General features: G+C 37.0%; 1 protein-coding gene across 1 annotated transcript in view; it reads right to left on the bottom strand.

The window, feature by feature from the left end:
* Positions 1-23,297, bottom strand: part of PCDH15 (protocadherin related 15) — a 1,792,715-nt gene extending 1,769,418 nt beyond the window's left edge. The window contains exon 1 of the mRNA XM_055560763.1: positions 22,521-23,297. The gene's annotated coding sequence lies outside the window, so the exon portion shown is untranslated. The remainder of the gene's footprint in view (positions 1-22,520) is intronic.
* Between the last annotated feature and the right edge of the window lie 467 nt (positions 23,298-23,764).

Genomic DNA, 23,764 nt, shown 5'->3' with positions numbered 1-23,764 from the left:
TTGAGGCTGGTCTGTTACATAGCAACTGCTAACTGAAAGAGAAACAATGGACATCTTAATATATCAAAGAAATAATAAAGAAAACTTTCTCAAATAGCAGGTGCAATATTTCTGTCGAAAGAGCATCAATTAGCATCAAGTATAACAAATTAATATTAACCAAATGGTATAATTATGATATTAAACAAAATGGATAAGAAATTACACTGCATCTCCTTAGAGCACTGGAAGGGTAAAATTAGTAAGGTTTTCAGTCAAAGTATAAAAGACAGAAATCCTTAAGAATTAAATTTGTTAATCACAAGAAGCACCTATGAGACAATAAAATGACTTCAAAATTTGAAGGGAAAATTATTTTACCTCAGAATTTTATTACAGGCAATCTATACTCAAGGGTGAACATAGCATCAAGACATTTTAGATGGGCCTTCTAAGATATTAATTCCTAAACATGCTTCCTTGGTGAACTCCCTAAGAAGGAAATCCAACAAAGGAGAATTTTTTTTTTTAAAGACAATGGTTTTATATTTTATAATAACTGTAAATAGAGTGTAACCTTTAAAAATGATATAAAATTGTTTTTAAAAATGCAGTCACAAAGCACAAAAACCTTCCATTACCTTGACACCAGCAGATGGTATGTTACTATCTTACTTCATGCTAACAAAGAATAATGAGATTTATAGGTGTTGAGGACAGAAAATGCCATTAATAAGATCTTGCAAGTAAGGATTTGCAAATCAACCATGACCATATTAACTGTGAGGAATTTGCCTCAAATCATTTTTTTTTCACAAATTACTCACAAACTTTCCATAACTTTATCAACTGTGACAATCAAGAACTAACTGCTTCACATTGCTTTGTCTCAGTCCCCTTTCCTCCTGTAACTTGTTGGCTGCACATTTTCTTCCAAATGTTTTTTGACTTAGCTCTCTTATAAAACATATTAGTGTAACACTCTTAAATACATCACAGAAGTAAAAATAGAACTATTTAATTTAAAAATTGTTTTTACCTAAAGACAGAGAGAGAGACATAATTCCATAGGTGACATTAAGGATCTAGCTAAGCTGGCCTTACCATTTTCATTCATCAGGAAACAAACATAAGTTGCCTTACTCACAGAAACTAAGCTCAACAAGAATCAGAGTCACAGTTTCTTGTATATTAACATTCCCTTTTAATGAATTTCTCACCTATATAAGATAAATCAAGATTTATGTATTTTCAAGCTGCAAATTCATTCTTTAAAAAAGATTTTTCTTCCATGTCCAGGGAATATTTGTGTTAAATAACCAGTTTGAACTTACAAAATAATTGTTTGTTAAAAAAAAAAAAGGCTGACACATAAGCAGTGCAATAAAAAGATCTTCCTTTGTTCTTTGTGGAAATTTTGATAATTTTAGGCTAAGTAAACCTTTCAAGTTTAGCAATGCTTTGGTATTACTGATAAAATTTGAAATGTGAAAGAACGGTGATTATGTACCGCAGCTTATTTATATCCTCAGTTTCTCTCTGATGCAAATCTGTCAAAACACATTATTGTTTAAATAATCACTCTTCTTAATACAAGATATATTTCTAAAGATCCCAGAAGATGAGAAAATTAAAAAGCAATATATTCAGATATCTTCATTGTATGTTATAAATTCAAAGCAATCAGTTCACTAGCTAATATGCTTTTTAATTTGCCATTCTAGTCATACAAAGAAGTCATTCAATTCAGGAGTTGATAAATGAAAATAGTTGTGAAACTAAACAGGATGGTAATTTATTCAACAGATTTAATTTCATAATCTTATGAAATTGCATTCTAGATCCCACATTTTACATTTAACCCCAATGTGTATCAATAAACATGATTAACATATTTATAATCAAATACATATCATATTGATAAACCCAGGATTATAATTTACTTTAAATATTAACCAAGTGATAAAATAATTCCAAATACTTTTAAATGCAAAGAAAATCACAAATGTGACCACTCGCATTTCAATTATAACACCTTGTTTTAAATCCAAACCTCTGCTTACTTCATATTCTCTCAATGTTTCCATATAGATGGCGTCAATGCCTATTATTTCAGGGCATCAGGATTATCTTTATTATTCTGTACAATCTTGGTTGTCTTTCAAACAAATGCTGATTTTCAATTATTCCAGGAAACAAGGCAATGCAGTTTAACATACCAAATCAGATGAAACTTATGATGTCTTAAGAGTATACCTATAATTCTGTGCCTATCCACATGTATTAAAGATAACATAAAGACTGTCTTGTCTAAAATGAGAAACATAAAAAGAGTGGAAAAGAAATGCACAAATCGAAATCAATATGGATCACTTTAAAAAAAGACATTAGTATCTATAAGAAAAATAATAAGCAGCTAAAATACTAAACAGTTTGCACAACAATGCATATGCTGTAGAAAAGGAAACAAATAAACTATTCCAGGTTACTACTGAGAATAAAGGACAGTGCATTTCTATTTAAAACAGCAGAGTCCCCCATCACTCTACAATGGCCTATGTACCTTTTACTATCAAGATGCATGTGCTTTCAAAAACAAACAAAAAAAAAGACGACATGAAATCACCATGAAGAAATTATATAGTGGTTAGAAGATATGTGCCAAATAACAGGAATGCAATTTTTAAAGAGAACAAAAGTTGGATATAAACCTGGACACGTGGGAAAGATAGAAAGCCCCAGAAACAAATGTTCTTCACACAGAGTATATAATAGAATGAATAGTTTTATTGATTTCTGTTTTAATTTTAAAGACCTCAGAAACCCCTTAGGACTATCAGTACATCCTTCTAACTATTCTTACTTGATTCCATCATTTATGTCTCTCAGGCTTCTCATTGTAAGAAAACTTGCAACCCATGAACTTTGGTTCATAAATTTTGTTTGTCCCAATTTTTCTACAAGGGAGTAAAGTATTTGTGGTAGGTAACTTTCTCAGTAGTATTTGTAACCCCAAACTTCCAGTATATAGATAAGAATTGATAGCATTACTGCCTCTGCTAAGTCGCTTCAGTCGTGTCCGACTCTGTGCGACCCCATAGACGGCAGCCCACCAGGCTCCCCATTCCCTGGGATTCTCCAGGCAAGAACACTGGAGTAGGTTGCCATTTCCTTCTGCAACGTATGAAAGTGAAAAGTGAAAGTGAAGTCGTTCAGTCGCGTCCAACTCTTTGCGACCCCATGGACTGCAGCCTACCAGACTCCTCTGTCCATGGCATTTTCCAGGCAAGAGTACTGGAGTGGGGTGCCATTGCCTTCTCCGGATAGCATTACTAAATATGCTCAAAAAGATTAGCTTAGGTATTTCTGAGAAGTCTGGGAAGATATAAAACGGAAAAGACATGAATGGCCCAGACCTGGCTTAAAAATGTTTCTCCCCTATTTTAGCATTTGCTTATCATATAGAAATGATATCTATTGCTTTTAGGAAGCTAAGGGGAGATACAGTAGTGCTCCATAATATCAAACTGAATGCATAATAGGACTTTCCAGGTGGCTCAGTGGTCAAGAATGCTCTTGCCAATGCAGGAGACTCAGATTTCTATCTCTGGGTTTGGAAGATCCCGTGGAGGGGGAAATGGCAACTCTCTCCAGTATTCTTGCCTGGAAAATTCCATGGACAGTGGAGCTTGACGGACTATAGTCAATGGAGTCATAAAGAGTCAGACATGACTTAGTGACTGAGCACAATGTAGGTGATGCTATCGAATGTTGTCTGGAAAATCTAGTTCGGCTGCCAGAAGCTAAGGAAATTAATCTCCCTACAGGTATGAAACTTGAGACAATCTAGGAATGAATGGACAGTTCAGCTCAATGCCATCATAAAACATAATTCTTTCTCAGGCTCACTTATATGGGGGAAAAGATTATCTTATTCTCAAATAATCTGAAGGAATAAAAAATTTGTCAGTGATGAGAGGCACTGTCACTTTGGATAACAGATAACATGCAATCCCAGGAGATGATTTAAGAAAACAAGTGGAGCAAAATTAGAAACAGCCTACAGGCCCCTGATGAGTGGTAACAGCTATGAAACTGTCAGAAAGCCAGTAATAGTTGAACTTCAGTTCAGTCAGGCTCTCTTGGGCATCTACCACAGGAAGCAAGTGGCCAGAACTCTTTTGGAACTTAAAAATAATCTAAGACAGCAATGTTTTGCAATTGTCTTCTTCACATTGGTCAACTGTTCAACACCACTGGAATTTTCAGAAATTACTTATTCTTGTATAGAAACCAGTCTTGCAATGCTCCTTTAGGAGTTCACATTTTACACTTCGAAGTGTTCAAATACAGAGGCCTCCTTGGTTGTTGAAAAAATGTATACTTTTGACTATGGACTCTATTTTTGCTTTCTGTAAGCTTACTTCAATTGTAAAAACACTAAGTGATTGGTTCCCACAAATAGGCAAATCGATCTTATGTACATGTGTTCTACGTAGCTTTAGTCATGTCCAACTGTTTGAGATCACATGGATTGTAGCCCTCCAGGCTCCTCTGTCCATGGGATTGTCCAGGCAAGAATACTGGAGTGGGTAGCCATTCCCTTCTCCAGGGGATCTTCTGAATGCAGGGATTGAACCAGCATCTCTTATGTCTCCTACCTGACAGGCAGGTTCTTTACCACTAGCACCATCTAGGAATCCCAAAATTCTGACTGTTGTGCTTTGTCAGTGTCTGGTGTCTGACTTTTTGTGAACCCATGGACTGCAGCATGCCAGGCTCCTTGGTCCATGCGGATTCTCCAGGCAAGAATACTGGAATGGGTTTCCATGCCCTCCTCCAGGGGATCCTCCCAACCCAGAGCTGCCTCTCTTGCATGTCTGCATCGGCAGGCAAGTTGTTCTTTTCTTTTTTTCTTCTTTTTTACCACTAGTGGCACCTAGGAAAGTCCAGTCTCACATATCCCATCAATTTCTCTGACATACAGTTGTTTTTCTATGTTTCTAAAACATCAAAAAGAATAGTGAAAATATTTGAAAGAAGAAGGTAAATGGAATAAGGGGCATCTACTATATACCTGTTATGATCCCAACATAGCCTGCTACATTAGACAGCTACATAAGCTACTTAAGACAGCAATGTTTTGGAATTGTCTTCTTCACGTTTAAGTGCCTGTGTGTGTATGTGTGTGTGTGTGTGCTCAGTTGTGTCCAACTCTTTGTGACCCCATGGACTGTAGCCTGCCAGTCTCCTCTGTCCATGGAATTTTCCAGGCAAGAATACTGGAGTGGGTTGCCATTTCTTACTCCAGGGATCTTCCTGAGCCAGGGATCAAATCCACGTCTCTTATATCTCCTGAATTGGCAGGCAGATTATTCACCATTGGGCCACCTAGTTTAAAGAGTCTTAAAGATGGCAGAGAGGTAAAGTGGCACAATAAGTCAGTAAGCTGATAGCCATCAGCTCAAGTGATATTCAGGTATAGGCCTTCTGAATCCAGAGCTCATATTTCTTTTATTATGCTATACTGCCCTGGCCTAAGTGTTGTTCCAATCCACTCTCCCTGTAAAAGAAAACAGTCTGTGTTTATACTGTGACATATAAAGCTCTGACCATACACTACAAAAGTGTACTCCTTCAAAACCATGAATCACGTACAGTCCTATCTTGGTTCTGAGACTAAGCATAAGTAACTCAGTCCAAAATGACTGTGACAGAGAAAACATATAATTTCTAACTCTGCTGCTGATTCTGCATACCAGCACCATGTGAAGATACAAACAAGAAATGCATGCTTATATGTAGCTATGTAGCTATCTTTATTGGTTGTGATATGCTTATTTCTGAACACTTAGAATTATACAGTTTAAACTTCTTCCCAGTCTCTATTCCTTTATTCAATAAAGGCAAGATACCACATTCTTTGGTATCTAAGGATAAGGTTCTAACTGTAAAGTTATATGCATACATGCTCAGTCATTCAGTCATATCTAACTGTCTGTGACCCTGTGGACTGTAGCCCGCCAGGCTCCTTGGTCCATGGGATTTTCCTGGCAAGAACATTGGGGATGCCACTTTTTCCTCCAGGGGATCTTCCCAACCCAGGGAATGAACACACATGTCCTGTGTTCCCTGTACTGCAGGTGGTGTCTTTACCACTGAGCCACCAGGAAAGCACTAAAGTTATATGAAATGTGATGAAATGCATTAAAATAGTACTACATAGTTCTTAACCATTTTAAGAAACATTTCTATTATGAATGATGAGATAATTCTTTTCATTTCATTATTGTATACTCTAGTATAAAACATAACACTGATTTAGAAATATTCAAGGATGTCTTTGAAAAAGGGTACATTTTAAAAAATGATTTACAAATGCCTATTACAAATACCTTTGGAACTGCCTTTTATGAGTGGCTCGTAATACCCAAAGACTAGAGCATAACTCACCATTGTGTTAGTTTGCCTCTGAAGTAAACTTAATTATCCACTCGGTTGTCCTGCATGGCAATCTTGACCCATAGCTGGAAGTCAACTCAGGAAAATGCCAAATAACAAGATTCCATAAGGTATATAGAGGCCAAGATTAGAGTATTCGCCCCATCTTGAATTCACCTAAAGCGGTTTGTTTTAATACCCAACTACATTCCATTTTTTTTTAAGGAATCTGAATTTTAGTTTCCTTTTTTTAACCTGACACCAGCCTACAGTTGAATAATTTAAAAGTGAATAATTTATTCTTGTGTTCAGAAAATAATTGAAATGCATTTTGCATATCAATATAGTGTGTCTCTATGTGGTATATAAAGCAGAAACTGAAATATTACAACCCAAATTCTTATTTAACTTTGGTTTGATACATAAATGCTGACTTAAAAATAAAACAAACCAGACAAAAAACTCCAACAAAATATTCCGATGACATCATGTTAATAGTATATTCTATCACCATAAAAACTAGAATTGATGTGCTGTGAATCAGCTTGCTATTGAAATAGAGTAGAAATGAGAAACTTTAGGGATAAAGAAATGTCAGATCAACCTCAATATCTCCAAATGTATCCCCACACAAAGACTATGCATTTTTTAAATATCAAACACATAGGAGGATTTGCCTGGGAGGGGACTTGGAACACAGAACAGTAATGATAAGCAATGGGCAGAGATTCCAAGAAATTTAAACCACTATCTCTGCATTTGTTGAATTTCTAGTTTGATTCAAAACACTATACAAATTCAAATAAAAATAAGTGCCTGATGATTATTTCCATGCACAAAAAATTATCACCTAGAGTTGTTTAGGGCTTAAACTAGCTGATATGTTACTGCATAAAAACTATTTAGTACAATACTAGGCCTTTGGTTTGCTTTTCCAGGTCTTTGCATTCTGTAAAGGTGACTGTTGGGTCATCTCACATGAAAATATGAGGTCAGCTAATGAATAAATGGCACCTTCACAGTATGAACATATTCTGACTTGAAAAGTACACATACAAATAAGTTTCCTTGCTGTAGAGTTTTGACAGGACACCTAAACATGCATAAAGACATTTTTTCCCCTAGAAGTGTTAAGATAAAAGAAATCGAGTAAGAGGTTACTTTTGCCCATGAAATATAATCAGAAGCCAACCTCCTCACTGAAGCCTTGTGGCTCCTTTAAGTCACCCTGCCCACCTCCTTCTTGACTCTGCACTTTCTTAACCACATTCACTGAATCCTGCATCTGACTTTTCCATTGTATGCTGACTTGGTTTGTGTTTTGGTTGGGGAGTCAACTAGTCATTGCATTCTGTTTTCACTCCCATTTACCTGGTTTTGACGGCAGCCTCTTTTGACAATAGCATTAGACACTCAGCCAGGCTACAGGGGACTTGCCACAAGTGACAAGCCAACCTCTAAGCTCTATCCAACTTCTATATCTTAGGCCAATATGTCCAACAGACTCACTCCTGTGTTAAAATATCTTTCTTTATGTTTTAAGTTTTATTGAAAAATAGGAATTATATATATTTAAGGTGCACAGATTGATGTTTTGATGTATACACTGCAAAGTAATCACAACAATTAAGCCAATTAACATACCCATTACCTCACATAGTAACTATCTTTTTTTGTGGTAAGAACATTTAAGATTTACTCTCTTAGCAAATTTCAAGTGTATAATACAGTGTGATTAACTGTAGTCACCATGCAGTACATCAGATCTCCAGAACCTTTTCATCTTGTGTAACTGTAAGGAAGAATAGAATATGACATCCCCAAAATATGCCGCTTTGGCATGTGGTTCTTTTGAGCTAAAGGCTCAAATTAAGAGACAATGGACTCAGGAAAAGTATTTTACCTCTCCATTAACTGCCTAAAAGAGTTTGGATCGGGGGGTGGTTTAGATCTTAGAAAGCCTTATCTGCATGGCATGTAAACATTTGTTTACCAAACACTTGCTTTTCTCATCTTCTTGTGAACCATCTTCCTTCTTTTAGAAGGTCAACATCCCTCTCCCTTTCTCCTTAGCACAGGATGGAATATAAGTCTCAACTGTCTCTGAGTCTTAATTTTATAGGACTCCTGAATGTAAAAAAATTAAATGTTTTCCTCCTGCTACTGCTTTATGTCAACTGAATTATTAGGCCAAAGAACCTAGACAAGGAAGGACTGAAAACATTTCCTCCCCTACAACTGAAACTTTGTACTCTTGACTAAGTCTCCATTTACCTCCCATTTCCACTTGCCCCTGGCAATTGCCATTCTATTAGTTTGACTACTTTAGATTCCACATATAAGTGAGATCATGTAGCATTTGTTTTTCATGTCTGACTTATTTCATTTAGCATGCCTTTCAGTTACATCCATGTTGTCACAATGAAGTATTTCCTTAAGGCTGAATAATATTCCAATTTATACATTACATTTTCTTCATTCATCTATTGAAGGACATTGAGGTTGCTTCCATATCTTGGCTATTGTGAATAGTGCTACAATGAACATGGGCATGCAGACATTCAAGATACTGATTTTATTTCCTTTGCATAAATACTTAGAAATAAGATTGATGAATCATATAGTAATTCTATTTTTAATTTGTTGATAAACACTGTTTTCCCATAATGCCTATATCCTTTCTTTGCATCTTGAAAGAAGACCATTCACTGAGAATATCCCATTGAGATTCTATCAGATCTGGGGAATTTAAGGGTTTAAAGTATGGATTATTGCAATTTTGTCTTCTCACAGCAGAGTAATTTCCCATATCACAACAGCCAAAAAATTGTTTTGTTTTTTCTTTTACTAAATAGAAATACCTTGATTTGATTTGGTTCTTTACTCTCTAAAGTATGTATACCAATAAGGAAGTGCTGTTGACAACAACATATACAGAAACATAGTGTGGATATTTATATTTATGAGAATATGGATTATTCATTTGATATTCAAAATAAATCTGCATATTACTTTAATAATCCAAACCTAAGAGGAACACTATGTTCTTTTGTGATAAAGGCACTTCTCAGAATACACACAAAGCAATTTAGTTAAATTAGGAAATGCTTAGCATTTCTTTTTAAATAAAACTTAAATACTGCTATATCAGACCTTAAATACAAAGTAAATGCAAAAAATATTCAACTTTCCCACCAATTTAAATAGTTTTATGTTATTGTAACTAAAAAAAGCAAATGGAAATAAAATTATAGGTCATTTTCTGTGTTAAGGTCAAACAAACACATGTGCTTTTAATGACTCATTTGTAAAACAAAGATAACAAGCCAAAGCTAGTAAGGTTATGGTGAGAATCAGATAAACTCTCTTGTGACACATGTGTACATCATAGATTGTCAATTATTGACAATTCACTAAGTAGAAGGCTATGCTATGCTAAGTCGCTTCAGTCGTGTCCGACTCTGTGTGACCCCATAGACGGCAGCCCACCAGGTTCTGTCGTCCCTGGGATTCTCCAGGCAAGAATACTGGAGTGGGTTGCCATTTCCTTCTCCAGTGCATGAAAAGAGAAAAGTGAAAGTGAAGTCGCTCACTCCTGTCCGACTCTTAGAGACCCCATGGACTGCAGCCTACCAGGCTCCTCCATCCATGGGATTTTTCAGGCAAGAGTACTAGAGTGGGGTGCCATTGCCTTCTCCAAAGCAGAAGGCTAAATCGCTACAAAAGATGAACTACTTTCTGTTCATTCAGACTAGTTATCCATAAACTTAATTTACTGTTACTGTTCAGCTCCTGCCTTACATTAAGTAAATTCAGGCATTCAGATCAATATACACTGGAAAAAGTTTAGGAAGTTACTATATCATATTAATATTTACCACTTACTGAAATCATAACATAATCATGATATTAAAAATCATTATCCGAGCTATTATACAACTTCATAAAGATCACTATATTCTTTCCTCATTGCCATGATAGGCATCCATTAAAAAAAAAAAAAAGTGAATTAGTACCTTTGTTTACTTTCTATTCAGTATCAAATTAAAAACAATATATTCATTGCTGGTGAGCATATAAATGAGTATAACTCTTTGAGGACTATATGACTATATCAAATGCATATACTTATTGCTACTGCTGCTGCTAAGTCGCTTCAGTCCTGTCCAACTCTGCGCGACCCCACAGACGGCAGCCCACCAGGCTCCTCCGTCCCTGGGATTCTCCAGGAAAGAACACTGGAGTGGGTTGCCATTTCCTTCTCCAATGCATGAAAGTGAAAAGCGAAAGTGAAGTCACTCAATTGTGTCCGACTCTTAGCGACCCCCTGGACTGGAGCCTACCAGGTTCCTCTCTCCATGGGATTATCCAGACAAGAGTACCGGAGTGGGGTGCCATTACTTACTGCTGCTGCTGCTGCTAAGTCACTTCAGTCGTGTCCGACTCTGTGTGACCCCATACACGGCAGCCCACCATGCTCCCCCGTTCCTGGGATTCTCCAGGCAAGGGTACTGGAGTGGGTTGCCATTAGTGACCTACTAATTCCAAATTAATCTATGGGTTTATTTATTGATTAAAGTGATAGGGACTAACTATCAACATCAGGGTAGATGGCATGATGTATATAAAGAAAAATGTCATGATATGTGTATGCACATAAGTATGCTTATTATAGATTCTTTTTTGAATATGTATTGTGATATAAGACAGGAAAATATTATGTTGGCCAAAAGTCTGTTTGAATTCTTCCATAACATCTTATGGAAAAACCTGAGAGGACTTTTGGCCAACCCAGCATTAATAGTGATTAGCACACGCATCAATGGAGAAAAGGCCAAGAGAGGTAAGCAAGAAAAAATTAGTTTTGTCTGTGCCTGTGGCTTGAATTTTTAAACTATTTTATGTTTTAATTGTTAAGAGATTAAAAAAAACATTTAATTTGCCCATATTCTGTTTTAAAAATTTTATTAGTAATAGTATTAAATCACCAAACTCTTTACCCCATGCTTATGGTAGAACGTGTCATCCTCAAGATGCGTGAACTAGTCAGTGGAAGGGAATGATTCTATTTAAATAGGATGGAAGAATGTCTTCTTGAATTTTCAATCCATAACACCAATCAGACAATGTTTTAAAAAACACATTTCAGATGAAAATAGAATTATTTGACATTTTCATTGAAAGACACCTGAATTATGAGAGATCTGGAAAGCGTCTGCCTGCAGTGCGGGAGACCCGGTTTCGATTCCTGGGTTGTGAAGATCCTCTGGAGAAGGAAATGACAACCCACTCCAGTACTCTTGCCTGGAAAATTCCGTGGACTGAGGAGCCTAATAGGCTACAGTCCATGGGGTGGCAAAGAGTCAGACACGACTGAGTGACTTCACTTCACTTCACTTTTCACCAGAGTTTAGAATGACGGGTTTGCCCTATTCTGACCACAATTTGCTCTAACTCATTTTTGGATTTTATGGAACCACTGATGATAATGCTGTCAAGTCAAGTTCTGTTAACACTTCATCTTGTTAGAGACCTGAAAAATAAATTGGCAATTAGCATTTTAGGCTTTATCATTCTTCCTGAGCAAAATACCAGAAAGAAGGGTAATTTTTCAGAATGGCATTACAAATTAGTCATGCTGCTGGGCTTATGTGGATCTCTGGTGAAGATTCAAAAGAAAAAAAAAAAAAAAGATGGGGGAAAATCTCTTTTAAAAGTCCGTTTAATACACTGTTGGAGACCAAAATCTAGAAATATACAAACATATAATGTGATAGTAAAAATGACATGAGAAGACATATCACACAATGCTACTCAAAGAGGGCTTGGGGGTGAGGGTAGGAGTATTCACACTTAGTTATTATCCTATGAAAAGCAAACATTATCAATATAATTAGATAAAATTGAAGTTATCTACTCTGAACAATCCAAGATCTTAAAATAATCTAGGAATCAATAATTATTCCATGCTTCGTGTCAGTTGAAATAATCAACTAAAATTTAATATGTTGAAGTAACTTGTGCTCATCTGCACTAATATATATCTGAACACAATAAGTAATAATCCACAATGTTATATATTTTTGTGTGTGTATTCAGTCATGTACTCAGTTATGTCCATGTGTGATACATGTGAAAAGAGTGTGTTGATTCAAAGCAGCAGAACTTTTTCACTATGAGACAGCTATCAGAAAAGACCGTTTTTAGAATTAAAACTTTCTACTTGTTGTTCCCTGGAGACTGCCCCAGTTCTCCAAGAAAGGCTATGCCTTTCTTATGGTGTAAGCAGAGAGACAGCAATTAACTTAGTAAACTCCAGCAGGTATTAAAAACAAAAGTACTGGTAGGGTGAATGACCTGGTGCCAGAATTCTCCTCAAGCCTGATGCTTTCTGTCTGCAAGCCTAGTGGGTTTCATTATGATTCTTACAGAAAGTCAGTAGCCCTTTCCAAGCTAGACTGCACAGGCTGACCAACCCATCTATCGTCTCTCATTCCCTTTCAAAATATCAGTAGTCTTAAGTCAAACACAACCTTAATCCCTAAATTGATATTACTATGCCATAAGGTGGCATATCATCATCAACACTATCTAATTTAGAGAAGAATCAGAGGCTTAAAAAAGAAAAATTTTACCTTAAAAATGCAGTTTATTGAATAGCCTAGAACCTTTTAAAGAAGAATTTTTCCAGAAACTACTACCTTTACAAAAATATAGACATTATTCAACAGCAGATTCAATAAAGGATAAAAATCCAAAACTCATGCACCCAAAAAAATCACAATGGTAATAAGAAATATGGTCAGCCCTTGAAGCTAAGACACATTGTTCTAAATGCTAGAGACTTCCTGGAATCTGGTTATATATTACGGTTTTTACAGACCAAATTTGTGCCCATTTGACACCTGGATAAGTTAGTCAAAAACAACACCAATCAGTTAAGAAAGCTTGTTACGCATCAACTCTGCAAGCTTGCTATTTTGATTGACTTCATCACTTAACAAGTTATCTACTTTAACTACATGAAATTGTGTTCTTTAGTCATTAAGTCCTGTCTGATTCTTTTGCAAACCCATGGACTATAATCACCAAGCTCTGCTTCCATTCAGGTATTGGATTGGATTGCCATTTCCTTCTCCAAGGGATCTTCCTGACCCAGGCATCGAACCCATGTCTCTTGAGTCTCCGACTTTGGCAGGCAGATTCTTTACCACTGAGTCACCAGGGAAATCCCACATGAAATCTTAGTTCCACATAAGGTCATGACACCTCAAGCTAACAGTGGATTTTAGACATAATACTTAACATCCAACTTCTTGTTAAAAAAAAAAAAAAAAAACTCTATAACTTTGTCATGCCAGCAGTTGGAGATGAAACCTTATTTCCTTCCAGACAGTTCTTTCATTTCTCAAAGGGTCCTTAGGAAACCATCTGATTTTGAAACAACTTTGATTCTTATGAAAAATGTTGGCTAATAGAACCTTCCCTAGAAGTATTAAAAAGTTCCCTTAAGTGGATTTTATATACGCAAAAATTTGAGTCGCCTCTCAGCAATTGAAAGATCCTGAAAGATGACTACTTATGTTCCATAAGGAAACATAACTCCTTATGTTGAGTTAAAATGTGTTTCTGGGTGGCAGTGCTTTCTGGGAAAAATCTTAAAATGTGTGAAACTTATCTACTTCCCAGGCTAACAATTTGTATCTTTCAGTGACTCCTATCCCATAAAAATATTATCTGCCAGGACCATTTAGCTCAACTTACTCATTTTACTGAAAAATGGAGCACAGCAGTGATTCTCAATCTTGAGTGTGTATCAGAATCACATGGAGGGCTCTGGTTAACCAAAAATATCTGGGTCTCCTTCATAATGTTTCATTCTCTGGTAGTACAGAGAGGAGGTGGTCCAAGAATTCTTATCTGAAGTAATTTCTCAAATATTACTGAGGCTGCTGATCTGGGGAATGAATTTTGAGGCCAGCAGACTGGATTAGAGAATAATTCTGAACTTCCCCTTGTTCTTTCATCAAATCAGCCTTAGAGCACATTCGTTTTTTTTTTGTTTGTTTGTTTGTTTGTTTTAATCACAATCCTGACACTGAGTCAAAGCAAGGTGTCAGTAAACTGAATCTCCAAGTGTCTTCTATATGCTTTGTTTTTTAACTCACAAAGTCACCAAATTGTAATGACTTGGAATTTCATGTGTGTTTACAAATTTATATGGTGTTGTTCAACTGATTTTTTGATTGACTGATTGATGTCAACTTTCTCTTGTTACTTTAACTCAATTGCTGGTTTCAATAGTTTTCATTACACTGTGCTAGATTTCATCCATCAACTGATATGTGTCAAGATATTTATGGAAACTGATTCACTTAATTTTAGCTACATCTCTCATTTTTCTCTTCAGAATTTAGTTGTCTTTAAAACATGTTCCAAATTGGTAACTTTATCATAGTTGCGTCTTTGCCCAGTTTGCCAGTATTTACCAAATATGTTAACATTTGTCAGTACTTGTTAATACATTGAGAGAAAGAAATATCTGGCTTTAGAAGGCTTTCCCAGCCTAAAATGGACTCTATTCACACATGTGCAAAATTTAGAATTAAATATAATATCTGCAAAACACAGCCATGATAATATATATGGGGCTGATTTACATAACACTAACATTCATCCTTTTTGAGTTTCAGTTTTCTACAGTTTCAGTAATAGGGCAAAGTTTTAAAATACCCATGCTAGCATTCACTGTTAACATATTCCAGGGTCAAATATTTGAAACAAATGCTATGATCGTTGTCTAATTTATCTGCCCTCTGTAACCTAGCTTATGTTACTGTAAATTTGGGTTATAACCTTAACTCTGAATATTCAATACTTCATAGGCAAAAAAAAAAAAAAAATCATCCAGTAAGTTACATTACTTTATAAAGTCAAAATATTTTTTTTTTCTAGGTAGTAAGGCCGGGGTGCGGGTGGTGGGGGGAAAGCAAAATTCTGTATTTACCATGTGATTATATTCTGCATTCAATTAACATAAGCTTACTTGATTTGGGGCCACTGAAATCCCTGCACTAGACTGACACTGGCAAATCATGGGAAAACAAAGTTGCAAAATAAACCAAAGGTTAAATAGCAGTTTGCGCAAGACCAGTGTTGCATTGCAATGTTTAACAGAAATCTAACTATACAGGCTTAGCCAAATGGACATTTGTTTATTTACTTAATAAAAAGCCTGGAGGGAAACACTTTAAGTGTAGTGGCTTATTGATGTTCCTTATGCCTATATCTTTGCTTATAGCACAAGATTTTCAATCTTATAGTTGCCTCATGGTAAGAAAACAAATTTCATCTACTGCCTCAGCTAATTTCTTTCTTTCTTTCTTTCTTTTTTTTTAAATCTTGATTACCTAGGAACTGTAGAAAACTTTTCTTCCACAGAAAACTCCATTTTTGAGCCCAACTTTTGCTATGTATCTGCCTGGAATAGCAATGACGGGTGGAATGTAGATTTAACAAAATGCATTTCATCCCCAAACAAAATCCATGTTCTATTAATTCCAAATAGGAAAAGGAGTATGTCAAGGCTGTATATTGTCTCCCTGCTTATTTAACTTATATGCAGAATACATCATGAGAAATGCTGGGCTGGAGGAAGCACCAGATGGAATCAAGATTGCTGGGATAAATATCAATAACCTCAGATATGCAAATGACACCACCCTTATGGCAGAAAGTGAAGAAGAAATAAAGAGCCTCTTGATGAAAGTGAAAGAGGAAAGTGAAAAAGTTGGCCTAAAGCTCAACATTCAGAAAACTAAGATCATGGCATCCAGTCCCATCACCTCATGGCAAATAGATGGGGAAACAGTAGAAACAGTGGCTCACTTTATTTTTGGGGGGCTCCAAAATCACTGCAGATGGTGATCGCAGCCATGAAATTAAAAGACGCTTACTCCTTGGAAGGAAAGTTATGACCAACCTAGACAGCATATTAAAAAGCAGAGGCATTACTTTGCCAACAAAGGTCCGTCTAGTCAAGGCTATGGTTTTTTCAGTAGTCATGTATGGATATGAGAGTTGGACTATAAAGAAAGCTGAGTGGCAAAGAATTGATGCTTTTGAACTGTGGTGTTGGAGAAGACTCTTGAGAGTCCCTTGGACTGCAAGGAGATCCAACCGGTCCATCCTAAAGGAGATCAGTCCTGGGTGTTCATTAGTAGGACTGATGTTGAAGCTGAAACTCCAATACTTTGGCTACCTGATGCAAAGAGCTGACTCATTTGAAAAGACCCTGATGATGGGAAAGATTGAGGGCAGAAGGAGAAGGGGACGACAGACGGTGAAATGGTTGGATGGCATCACCGACTCTATGGGGACGGGTTTGGGTGGACTCTGGGAGTTGGTGATGGACAGGGAGGCCTGGCGTGCTGCAGTTCATGGGGTTGCAAAGAATTAGACACAACTGAGTGACTGAACTGAAGTGAATATTTGATAATCAACAAAATTAAAATATGAGGAAACTGGAGCAAAGCAAGACTGGAAATAGGGGAGTAATTAAAAATTAACCATTTTGATACTTTTAGGATTTGGTATTAAAATTTGGTAGGTAGGACCCATGCAGGGCTTACCTAGGTTTAATTATTTCCCACAGCTGAGGCAAGAGCCTTCCATGTAAGGCTGCTAGTACACTGGATTTGAAAAGTCACCATACTCAGCACTGTGTGAGAAGCAGTCACCATCATCTCTCATATTTTGCATTGTTTGTTCTCAGCTTCAGAGAGTTCTGCAATATACACACTCATCAATTCTCAAGTGGATATTTGAGGACTTTCTCTGAAGATACCTGGAGTTCTCTCTGCATCTGTCTTTTCTTCAATATTCTGTCCTATGAAATCTATCTTAGACTCCTCAGTTTCTCAATATCAACTTCTTCAACCCAGACAGTCTGTTCAGCTTTGCCTGGGTTGCTCTTCTTTGCACCTCTATGGTAATTCTCAGGGAAGTAACCAGCTTCAGGCAGTCCAGTAAACCAAGTACCCATTACTCTGTTTTAGCCAAGAAAGCTTACACATCAAAGTACTTTAAAATAGTGTTATATCCCCTGTAATCCTTTATATTATGGTGAGATCCAGGGATTTCATAAAATGTAATTCTTTTAATTTCCTAATACATGCCATTAGAAGGCACATAATGTTGATTTTATTTATAACTGCCTTCTTGGACTCACTTTAAAATCATATGATTAACATTTAAACAGAGGCATTTTGACAAAATTTGTCAGTCAGTTCAGCCACTCAGTCATGTCTGACTCTGCAGCCCCTTGGACTGCAACATGCCAGGCTTCCCTGTCCATCACCAACTCCTGGAGCTTACTTAAACTCATGTCCATCAAGTCAGTGATGCTGTCCAACTATCTCATCCTCTGTCATCCCCTTCTCCTCCTGCCTTCAATTTTTCCCATCTTCAGGGTCTTTTCCAATGACAAAATACTCCAAATATAAAATTCTCAGTTACTTATTTACTTTATAGAATGACAGTAGAGGTAAAAATACTCAAGGTTTTAATACTTAATTTGATAACACCTCATAGCTCAGTTGGTAAAGAATCAGCCTGTAATGCAGGAGACTCCTGTTTGATTCCTGGGTCAGGAAGATCAGCTAGAGAAGGGATAGGCTACCCACTCCAGTATTCTTGGGCTTCCCTTGTGGTTTCCCTTGTGGCTTAGCTGGTAAAGAATTAGCTTGCAATGTGGGAGACCTGGGTTTGATCCCTGGGTTGGGAAGATCTCCTGGAGAAGAGAAAGGCTACCCAGTCCAGTATTCTGGCCTGGAGAATTCCATGAGTTGGACACAACTGAGTGACTTTCATTTGGTAACACAACACTTGTACTTAGTTTCAAAGACTCCTAGCACTTATTTTTTAGCATATTTTAGTTCTCACTTATGAATATAACAAAAACAGAGTTTGCCAAAAATATTATATTCTGACTACACCCTCAGGTGAATTGTTGTCTCTAATGAAGTAGTCACCCTCTTACCATGGAAACAGCACTATGCCACTGCCAACTCTAGAAAACTCAATCACACTCATTAACGGCCAAGCTGACCATTGTTATGTCTGAGGAAGACATGGCTCTTTTTATTCAATCCATGAGACTAAGATAAACAATGATCTTAACATAATTTCACTACCACAAGTAGGAGCATTTTACTCATGAAAGACTTGATGAATATAATGAATGTTCACAGATATAAAATATATATTGTCTTACATATTTTTATATATTTCCAAATGTAACTGACTTTTATAATTTGTGGTACATGTGTTCACATTCTTAGCATGTGCATTTTTATGCCAGAACTAAGATATGGTGCACAATCTGCTCTTACTTCAAGGAGGTGGTAGCCCATATACCACAGATCCTTTGGTATTTTTCCTATGATACATCACACACTTACAATGGACAAGTGAAAATATTAATTTCAGTCACTCATTCTAGAAAATAACAACCTAAAGGTAAAGTAAAAGAATCTTTACTGGGCAGAAATTTCTAGATATTCCTCCACCTATGGCAAGGATTGTCAGTATTCCCTTCCACCTATGGCAAGGAATGTCAGTATTCCCTTCCACCTATGGCAAGGAATGTCAGTATTCCCTTCCACCTATGGCAAGGAATGTCAGTATTCCCTTCCACCTATGGCAAGGAATGTGAGTATTCCCACTGTTGCTTTAAAGCAGGGGTCCCCAACATCTGGGCTGTGGACCAGTTTGTGGTCTTCTAGGAACTGGGCCACACAGCAGGAGGTAAGCAGCAGGTAAGGGAGCAAAGCTTTATCTGCTTTTCCCATCGCTCACATTACCACTTGAATCTTCTCCAACTCTTTCCGTGGAAAAATTGTCTTCCATGAAACCAGGTCCCTGATGCTAAAAAGTCGGAGACTGCTGCTTTACAGCATTCATAACTGGTTTCAACCAGTAATATTGTCATCTCAGATTGCCAACCAGTATGCAACAAAAGGAAAGCTACCTAACATCATGAGGTTCAAATTCCTTAAGAAAGCCAAGCTGCTAAGTGTATTGTACCTGCTCAGTCTTAACTCCAGCATTACATTTTTTCATTAGGTCAGGCTCCATCACATTGGCAATCTTCTGTGATCATGACACAGCCTAGTTTCACCAATATATTTGTTCTTTTCCTTAGGCTTTGATAAATTTAATAAGCCTTGAAAGTTGCTGAGTCTGCCAAGTGTAGTAAATGCAAGGAAAGCAGACTATACTAAATCCATAAGATTTCTAGAATCACAAATGATACAAAGTATATACTTCTTTCAAGACGAGATTGTTGTAAATTAAGAGAAACATATAGATGACTGTTCTTTTCTAGATGTCCAAGGATGTTTTGTGGAATATGTTTTGATCTGAGGCAAAATCCTGACTGCACAGTTGCTATCTTCATCTGTTTGAATGTGAGCAGAGATGAGCTAAACAAGTGGGAAAAGGAGACTGAAAAGAAAAGAAGGGTCAGGACTCAGCAGCATAAAACCAGAAAGTGGAAAACTGACAATAACACCAACTACAGTTCAATCACTTTTGACTGACTGAGATCAGCCCAATTTTCTAGCACTGTGAACAAAGCAAGTTACTCAGACGTAACTTCATTTACTAGAGTTGCACTGATAGGAAATCTACTGTTAGGTTGATCATCCTGTAGATATTTATTCCCCCCAAATATATATTCTGGTCTATTTGGGGAAAGGAAGAGTGGGAGAACTGGGATAAATAGAAGACTGTTGAAGTTTGGATCGATCAATGTTGCATTGCTTAAACATCATTGTTCTCAGAAAAATACACAGAAAAGTTAAAGCCATTGCTGTGTGAGTAAAACCATATGTTTAACACACTCAAAAATCCATAATAAGTCAAAGACCAGAATACAAATATTGTAATTCTTTTGTCACCCTCATTTTATCAATTTGATTTAATAGGGGTAGCAATTTTTAAAAAAAGTTTTTGAAAAAGGAACAGGGAATGGGCCTGCAGTCAATAGCTTCAACCTGGAGACTCTCATAGCTTTCTAAGTAACTACAAAGCAAGTATGCATTCATAAACAAACACAAAACAATGATGTTTAGAAATCTCACAAGGATGAATAAAGACTGTACAATACTGTTATGATTAACTGTTTTTCCCTCTAAGGGGCTGTTTAGGTTTTTATTGTTATTTTTCAGCTTAATAAAAATGTAAATGTCATTCTGAATGACAACAGTGGGGAAAATATTGAGGGAAAAAATAAAGATAGGTGCCCCAGGGCACCTGAGTAACAGATGGCAAAAAAGATGGCCTGGGTCTACCTCAGGAATTCTAGGGCTCACCATGCATATCATGGAGGTTCGAATAAGGTAATTAACACCTCTGCTCCACAAGGCAACTAAAAACCAGGCTGGTTCATGGTGGTTAAAAGCTTTCAAAATGACCTAACACAGCAAGTAGGGGCAAAAATTATATAAGTAAGCATATACTGAGAAACTGTGCTTGTATAAATCCCATTAGTTCTGAGGTAGTCCTTTGTACTTAAGCACTTTGTTTTATTTTAATCCTTATATCCTAACCCTTCCGTTTTTCAGTTCACAAGATAGAAACAGTAAATATTTTGCCATCAAAATAAAACCACTGTAAAGTGTTTATCAAGAAAATGGATATATTGAAAAGTCAGTTTCTCTAAACAACTCACTGGGGTAAATTCAAACTCTGTGTAATGGCTGAGCACCAAAGGCCACAAGGACTTTAATCATATCTTCAAAACACTACAAAGCTATTTAATTTATACCATATCAAGCATTGCTTTCCAAATGTTTTCAGGGGCTATAAAGGGATATGAACAAAACCCTGTCTAGAATCCACAAGAATAACAAAAGAATGTCCAAGAAATGTGAAAACCAGCAACATGGAATCCTGTTACAGGGTCTGTGATTTACTTTGAAATATGCCGGCATATCACATAACTATTAAGTTTGCATCAGTCAAGTTTTAATTCAGAGTCAGACAGACTTACGTTTCAACAACCTATCATCTCTAATTACTTTGAGAACCTTACAAGACATTTCATCTTTCCAGATTTTAGTTGGTCCAAATGTAAACTGGTTTCTAAGGTTGAAAGAAGCACAAGCTGGAATCAAGGTGGCTGGGACAAATATCAATAATCTCAGATATTCAGATGACACCACCCTTATGGCAGAAAGTGAAGAAGAAATAAAGAGCCTCTTGATGAAAGTGAAAGAGGAAAGTGAAAAAGTTGGCTTAAAACCCAACATTCAGAAAACTAAGATCATGGCATCCAGTCCCATCACTTCATGGCAAATAGATGGAGAAACAATGGAAACAGTGACAGACTTTATTTTTTGGGCTCCAAACTCACTTCAGATGGTGACTGCAGCCATGAAATTAAAAGATGCTTGCTCTTTGGAAGAAAAACTGACAAACCTAGACAGCATATTAAAAAGCAGACAGATTACTTTGCCAACAAAGGTCCGTCTAGTCAAGGCTATGGTTTTTCCAGTAGTCATGTATGGATGTGAGATTTGGACTATAAAGAAAGCTGAGTGCCGAAAAATTGATGCTTTTGAACTGTGGTGTTGGAGAAGACTCTTGAGAGTCTCTTGGAAACAGCAAGGAGATTCAACCAATCAATTCTAAAGGAAATCAGTCCTGAGTATTCATTCAAAGGACTGATGCTGAAGCTGAAGCTCCAATAATTTGGCCACCTGATGCAAAGAATTAACTCATTGGAAAAGACCCTGATGTTTGGAAAGACTGAAAGCAGGAGGAGAAGGGAAAGACAGAGGATGAGATGGTTGGATGGCATCACCGACTTGATGGACATAAGTTTGAGTAAGTTCCGGGAGTTGGTGACGGACAGGGAGGCCTGGTGTGCTGCAGTCCATGAGGTCACAAAGAGTCGGACATGACTGAGTGACTGAACTAAATTGAAGGTTTAAAGATAAAGCCCATTTCAGACTAGAGCTTAGCTTCTCTGGAGAAAAAGAAAAGAACTAATAGGTATGTGAGAGAGAGAAATTTATTTTAAGGAACTGACTCACCCTTTTGTAGGTCTGATAAATCCAAAATCTGCAAGGCAGGCCAGGAGACTGGAGACCCAGGGTAGAGTCAACTTGCAGTCTTGATTCAAAGGGCAATAAAGGGAAAAAAGGCTCCTCCCTCTTAGAATTTATTTCCTGCAGGGCCTATTTAAGCACTTAGTGGAGATCCCAGGTGCTTTGTATTAGGGTTTGGAACTGAGGATACTGGCTTGTAGGGCAGTGATTCTCAGGCCTATAGCAACTAAGATCACCTCCAGAGATTTTAAAACCTACTAATACAAACCCCTCATAGCTCAGTTGGTAAAGAACCTGCCTGAAATGCAGGAGACCTGGATTCAATTCCTGGGTCAGGAAGATCCCCTGGAGAAGGAACTGGCAACCCACACCAGTATTCTTGTCTGGAGAATTCCATGGACAGAGGAGCTTAGCAGGCTACAGTCCATGGTGTCGCAAGAGTCCGAGATGACTTAGTGACTAGATCACCACCGATACAAGCCCCTCCCTTCCCCATTCTTAATTTGAATGCTCCCCAGGTGATTCTAATATGTACCCAATGTTAGAAACCACTTTTGTAAGAAAAAGAGATTATTCTAGAAATAATTAGAAAAATATGTCATCCCCTATACACCAGAAATATAAACTAAAGCACTGTTCCAGCTAAGGAATTGACTCTACAGCTCCACATTGCCTTCAGTGTTGACCTGGCGCCACCAGAGCATCCCTAGCCACAGGTGGCAAATCACCTAAATTCCCTTTCTGACATTGATTTGTTATTGGATACACAGAGCAGTTTGCAGAAACTTTTTGTTAAGTGCAAGAAATTTTAAAAAATGAAAAAAATCCATGATATTCATTTAGAAAACATTTAGAGTAATGTAGTCCAAGGAAATTACAAATGCAAATAAAATGATGAAAAATAACTTGAAAAATATGGGCTTCCTTGGTGGCTTAGATGGTAAGGAATCTGCCTGCAATGTAGGTGACCTGGGTTAATCCCTGGGTCAGGAAGATCCCCTGGAGGAGGGAATGGCTACACCCACTCCAGTATTCTTGACTGGAGAATTCCATGGATGGAGGAACCTGGCAGGCTATAGTCCATGGGATTGAAAAGAAAGAGACAGGAAAATCAAACTATACTAATATTTAACATAAAATAAACATCATTCATTCATTAAAACTCTATTTTGACCTAGCTTTTATACTAAAACCTGTGAATGATATAATCCATGTTTTGAAAGAAGTAC

Source organism: Bubalus kerabau, chromosome 22 (assembly GCF_029407905.1).
Source record: "Bubalus kerabau isolate K-KA32 ecotype Philippines breed swamp buffalo chromosome 22, PCC_UOA_SB_1v2, whole genome shotgun sequence".
Lineage (NCBI taxonomy): Eukaryota > Metazoa > Chordata > Mammalia > Artiodactyla > Bovidae > Bubalus > Bubalus kerabau.
The sequence above is the reverse complement of the archived record's forward strand: the minus strand, read 5'-3'. Positions and strand labels throughout refer to the sequence as shown.